Raw genomic sequence first — 5,974 nt, 5'->3', positions numbered from 1 at the left:
TTTGTAACAGCACAATAAAATGTGCACTTAGAAATCATTAAAGACTACCGTATTTTCCGCCGTACCCGTCGCACCGCCCTATAAGTCGCATCAGTCCAAATGTGTCTAATAAAGTGGAAAAATCCATAAATATGTTGCTTCTATTATGCACCACCGCTGACAACCTGGAAATGTGGGCCGGTGTTGTGCCCAAAATCTATTGGCTGCCAAATGGCGGCCGCGGGAGCGTAACAAGAATTTAACAAGATTAACGCTTAAAAACAATGATTTGCTTGAAATTACAGTAAAGGTGTGTCTCAGTCTATCTTTTGCTTAATAAATACGTTTTGATGGTCAAATCAGCTGCATTTCAAAAGCCGTCACGCGGAAAGATGAACGCGCAGAGGGCGACTCGGTGTGCACTTCGAAATTTAACAAGATAACCACCTAAAACAATTATTTGTTTGCTCGACTTTATAGCAAAGATGTGTCTCAGATGAATTTTTCCTTAATAAATGAACTTCAATGGTCAAATTAGCTGCATTTCGCCAGAGCGGGGCAGTGAAATGAAGCTGAGTTGACGGTTGCGCCAGGCAGACAATGGCGGCATCTATGGCAAGCCGATTGTGTCATTAATAGCTACTTTTACCTATTACATGATACAACGGCATGCCATACAGCTCGACTGCCATTTAGTGGCTGAAAATGGTAGTGTTCAATATTTTCAGTCAGAATTAATATAAACTGTCATATCTCAGCCAAAATTGGTTTATAAATATAAACCATTAATATGTCACTTCAGCATATAAGTCGCAGTGCGTGCAAATTATGCAAAAAACTGCGACTTATAGGGCGAAAAATACGGTACAAACTAAAACTACATTTTGCCACTGATTGACTGTTGTGCACTCCGTTAACTCCAGATTAAAACGCAGGTTTAGCAGATTTCTATTTTTTTTTTTTTAACATTTCATTTGTACAATGCCAAGTTTTTCCTCTTGAAATCAATACTTATTTAGCATTTAATTTCAGCATTTTGATACAAAAGAGTTAGCCGTTAGTATTGAAGACAAAGCATAAAACAAGACTGAGGCTGAAAGGCAAATAAAATAAAATACATTTTCAAGGTACTGCACACAAAACAACTAACGTGAGCCTCAAGGGGGTGATAAAGCAGAAGCCAGGGGATCATTAAAGTCAGTGAGATTTATCCTCCAGGGTCCATCGATGTCTGAACGACAATTTATCTAAACATTTCCTTCAGCTAGGACATTTCCTACATTATCTGCCACGTGTGACTAAAACAACCATCACAGATACTGACTGTTCGCAGTTCTCAGAAACAAGTGTAACTGGGCCTTGACCATCTCCTGGGCCCATTCTGAAGCAGTTGCTCTTATTAAACACACAAAAGCCTTTACTGGTATTTAATACTGGTATGGTTAAATGTAAGGAAGAGAGCGGAACAAGACAGAGACTAATGGACAGCCGGGATCAGAAAACGACAACCAGACAAAAACTAATCTCACATCTGCACAGGTCAGATTTCACACGGGAAATGGGTTTCTTTCCCTCTTCTCTCCTCATCGATCCCTCTCTCCATCCACCTTCTCTTGTTATTTCCATCACTCCCACCCATCAGTCTCCTCTCATATGAATGGATGGACGGGAAACAAAAAAAACAGCTGTTTTTTTGTCTCTGTCTTTGCTGTCCGTCATGGAGAAAAACAGACTGGAGAGCAAATGAAATGTGAGTTTTCTGATTGTTTTCCCTCTCTGGACACAAATGCTGCACATGATTAACTTCGTTTTGATTAAGATGAAATAAAAATACATTCACATGTTGTTATGTCCATGTGTGGAGACAATACACCACTTTGCTAACTTTCAGGTGCTTTAAGTCACTATCCTGAGTCCAAACAATAAACGTTCCTTATTTTATTGGTGTCCTGGCCAGCTCACGTCCAGTAGATGAAGTCATTTGGTATTCCTACCAGAGCAGATGTCACGGAGTTCACTGATTTCTTCCTGAACTCTGAGAAGAAGGAGGTCCTGCAGTATTTCCTGCTGCTGCTTATCCTCCAGCCCGAGAAGCTCCAGGTGATACTCCTTTAGTCTCAGCAAGGCACGGCCTGCAAATTCATTCACAGCAAACTATTTTCTTAAACCAGTAAAAAAATAAAAAACATGAGATGGTCTCATGGAAACACGAGCACAAACATCTACAGTACATCAACACCCTTCATATAATATGCGTTTGCCTCAAGTTTCTAAAAGTAACATCTCACAGACTGCATTTGTTGGCTAGATGACAAACGCATTTGAGAAAACGCCTTCAAAGTGTCTCAAATCGTTTTCAGCGGTTCTCCATTTCCTTACGTGAGTCACAGTGCATGGTTGTTGCTTGTGTTTTGAAGATGCTAAAAAAATGGTGCAACGTATTTTCTCTGAAAATAGTCACAGTCTTGAGATGGTGCTCATTGAAATTGCAAGGACACTAAATGTTGGATAGCTTGCGCAGCCCTACGGTGCAGCGCACACTGTGCTTGTGTTCTAGTTACGTTCCCTCCCATCAACCCAACGTTTATGCAACACCGGTACATGCAACAGGTCTGCAACCTTTACGATCAAAAGAGCCATTTGTGCCCCTTTGTTCACTAAATTAAACGTGTCCGGAGCCACAACGCCTGCTACAACTGGGATTCCCAACTGGTGGCCCACGGACCACTTTAAGTTTGTTGCAGGGCGCTTTTCTGGACAATAGGGGTGATTTTATAAAAATAAAAATATCTAATGATTTTTAACATTTATTGATGTTTTTACATTCTAAGACAAAATAGAAGACGAGATTCTTGTAAAGGAGGAAATAATGTAGTTTTTGCCCAGTTTCTAAAAACTAAAACAGTAAACTGCATTCTTACGTGATTTATTTAATTGTAGAAAAATTACATATCCAACTTTGAAGAAATAAAGCATAAAGTGAAAGTGAGTATGTTTTATTCCTTCTAATGTTTCTAGTACTCGTATATTTGCAAAATAAATTACAGGACAACTGCTAAAACCTTTTAGTTGTTGTAACAACCAATAAAATTCAGTTTTATGTCAGTTTTGGTCAAAGCTTGAAAGAGCCGCAGGTTGCAGACCCCTGGATTAAACCGCAGACCCCTGGATTAAACCGCAGACCCCTGGATTAAACCGTCGACTGATCTCTCTTCTCTCCGAGTTACTGATGTCCACTTCCTTGGAGGCTGTTAAGTCAAATTCAGGAGCAGCATCTCTGTCGACATTCTGGATAAACAAAGTCGTCATTCAGGGTAGGGATGCACGATATCGGCATTGTATCGGTATCGGCCGATATTAGCGTTAAAGTTCAATATCGGACATCGGCCATTCCATCAAAATAACTAAACGATATAAAATACACTTTTTTTATGACAACCCAGTGACGAGGATGCCTGCAGCGCCAGCACAACGTGATGACGTCACGCACGCCTAAATGATCTGATCACGGCGGAGAGGAAGAAGTCAAAATGTCGGCGGTGTGGAAGTTTTTTTCGTTGAGGATGTCAGATTCCGAAGATTTTTGGACTACGTTGAGCCTCACTACATCGTCCCCAGTCTGAGATATTTTTCCGACGTAGCCTTACCCGAGTTAAAAGCCGTCACTTCCGACGTCATTGAGAAGCTAACAGCTGACAGCACTTGGGTGAGTTTTACCACAGACATGTGGACGTCAAGCGTTAGCCCCGTTAGCATGATTAGTCTTACGGCACAATGGATAGACAAAAACTTTGAACTTAAAAAGTCTGTCCTTCATGCACAGGAGTGCAGAGGATCCATCACTGCAGCTGAACCTGGAACAAGCCTCCACAAGTGAGACAACATCGCAGGTGACTAATGCTAATAAATAATATTTAACACTTTTCATTTAATGTAAGTTAAAGTGCTGCATATAGCTGTAACTGAATATATGTCACCAGCTCTTCAGCTGTTACACAATATTTGTAGCAAATAAGCCTAAATAAGAGAGAAGGCTATGTTCTGACAAAGGAAAGTATATTAAAAATATCAGTATCGGATATCGGCCAAAAATCCAATACCGAGCATCCCTAGTTCAGGGTTAGGGCTGCGGTGGCTTTGTTGATTCTTGCTGTGCTTTTCTCACCAGTTTGACCATTATGGGACAGAAACCTGCCAAGGTAGAAGAGTTTCAAAACCACTTATGAGCAGCGGTTATACCCGAGCCTGGAGACAAGAGCAAGTTTTGTTTGAACCATGACCTCGGTCTTAAATAGTAAAAGTATAATAGATATTTATTCTCAAAATGATCCAAACGGTGCAGTTTATCCACATGAAGCATTTGTGGAAACCAGTATGCAAACGTAGTACTACATCCCCAACAAGAAGCTGAATTAATGAGTTTTACCTGATATTTCATGTTTGATTATGTCTTTGTGGAGTGTGCTCGTGTGTTTTGGGTGCCGTTCCTGGACCCATTTCAGCACCTGTTCCACCGACCATGAAGATGTGCGCTGTGGTCGATCCATCGCTCTGCAAGCACACCATCGAAACCGTGAAACACAAAATCACACGAAGCTCCTTACTCTCCAACAACAGCTTACTCGTTTATCAACTATTCAAGGTTGAGTCACAGACGTAGACGAGGATTTCCCAGGTCAGAGGGAAGAATTGATCCCTGTAGCTAGGTCTGGGTCTGGGTCTGACCCGGGTCTCCTCCAAGTGAAACATGCCTGGAAAACCACCAAAGGGAGGAATCTACTTGTATTTTATACATTCCAATAAAATTTACTTAAACGGACAGTTTCCCAAAACACTGATGTCCAAATCAGCGGACTCTGTTTTTCCTGATGTTTATTTATTATTTATTTTACAGAAAAAAATCAGAGACGCTTCAGTTTATAAACCATTTTCAGCCTTTAAGAGCTACTCATAAGTTGAGTGAAAGACTAAACAACTGTCTTCGCGACACAAACAACTTTTTAAAATCATATGTAGCTTTTCGTTTGCGTTCTTCAAAGTTTACAAGAATTATTTTTTTTTTATTCTCCCTTAATGTGAAGCAAATGCCTCATTTTATAATCCTTATTTCCTCCTTCACTGGAAAATATAATTATGAAACCTCTCTGTAGAACGCCCACCTTGCTTACTCCTTTAAGTTTTAATAAAAATAATAAACAGCAGCTCTTTTTCTTTTGCCAAAGGACTGATGAACTGGACATTTTATTAGAAGAAACTTAAAGAGACCAGAGCTGAAGTAAAGCACTGAAGATTACAACAGATGCTGCGTTAACGTGCTGCATGGAAAATAGCAACATAAACAAAAACATTTGTAAAGGGTTCTTAAAATCACACCCCAATGTATTTTTCTCACCGTTTGTTTTAATAAAGTCAAAGTCAGATTTATGCGACATTTGAATCTGTGATTTGTGGGTTTTACAGTCAAGTTTGATCTTCATCCTGAACAAACTGGATCGCTTTTCAGTTTTTAATTTGCTTCACAGATTCCCGTTTGTGAGCGCGCACTGCGAGGACGGATTAGGATTTACCTCGTCATATTAGACGGTATCAGCTCAGAAACTTGAAGGTTTGATGGCCACTTCTTAAAAAAATTAAAAAATGCCTTGTAAAAATACAGGAAAATGGCCTTCAATATTTCCTAAACTCTTGTCAAAATGCATTAAGTGTTTAAAGAAATAAACATAAATAAGTAGCAGAATGTCCTGATGCATGCTCAATAATCCAGGTAGAAAAATCTAACAAAGTTAAGTCAGGTCCTTTGGACAGATTAAAATAAATAAATAACAGATTTTTTTTTTTTTTTTTAAGTTTAGTGTATATATCTATATCTATATCTATATATATCTATATCTATATATATCTATATATATCTATATATATCTATATATATCTATATATATATATATCTCTATATATATATATCTCTATATATATATATCTCTATATATATATATCT

The sequence above is a fragment of the Nematolebias whitei genome, chromosome 12 (genome assembly GCF_014905685.2).
Source record: "Nematolebias whitei isolate Nwh7 chromosome 12, NemWhi1, whole genome shotgun sequence".
Lineage (NCBI taxonomy): Eukaryota > Metazoa > Chordata > Actinopteri > Cyprinodontiformes > Rivulidae > Nematolebias > Nematolebias whitei.
Note: the sequence above shows the minus strand (reverse complement) of the source record.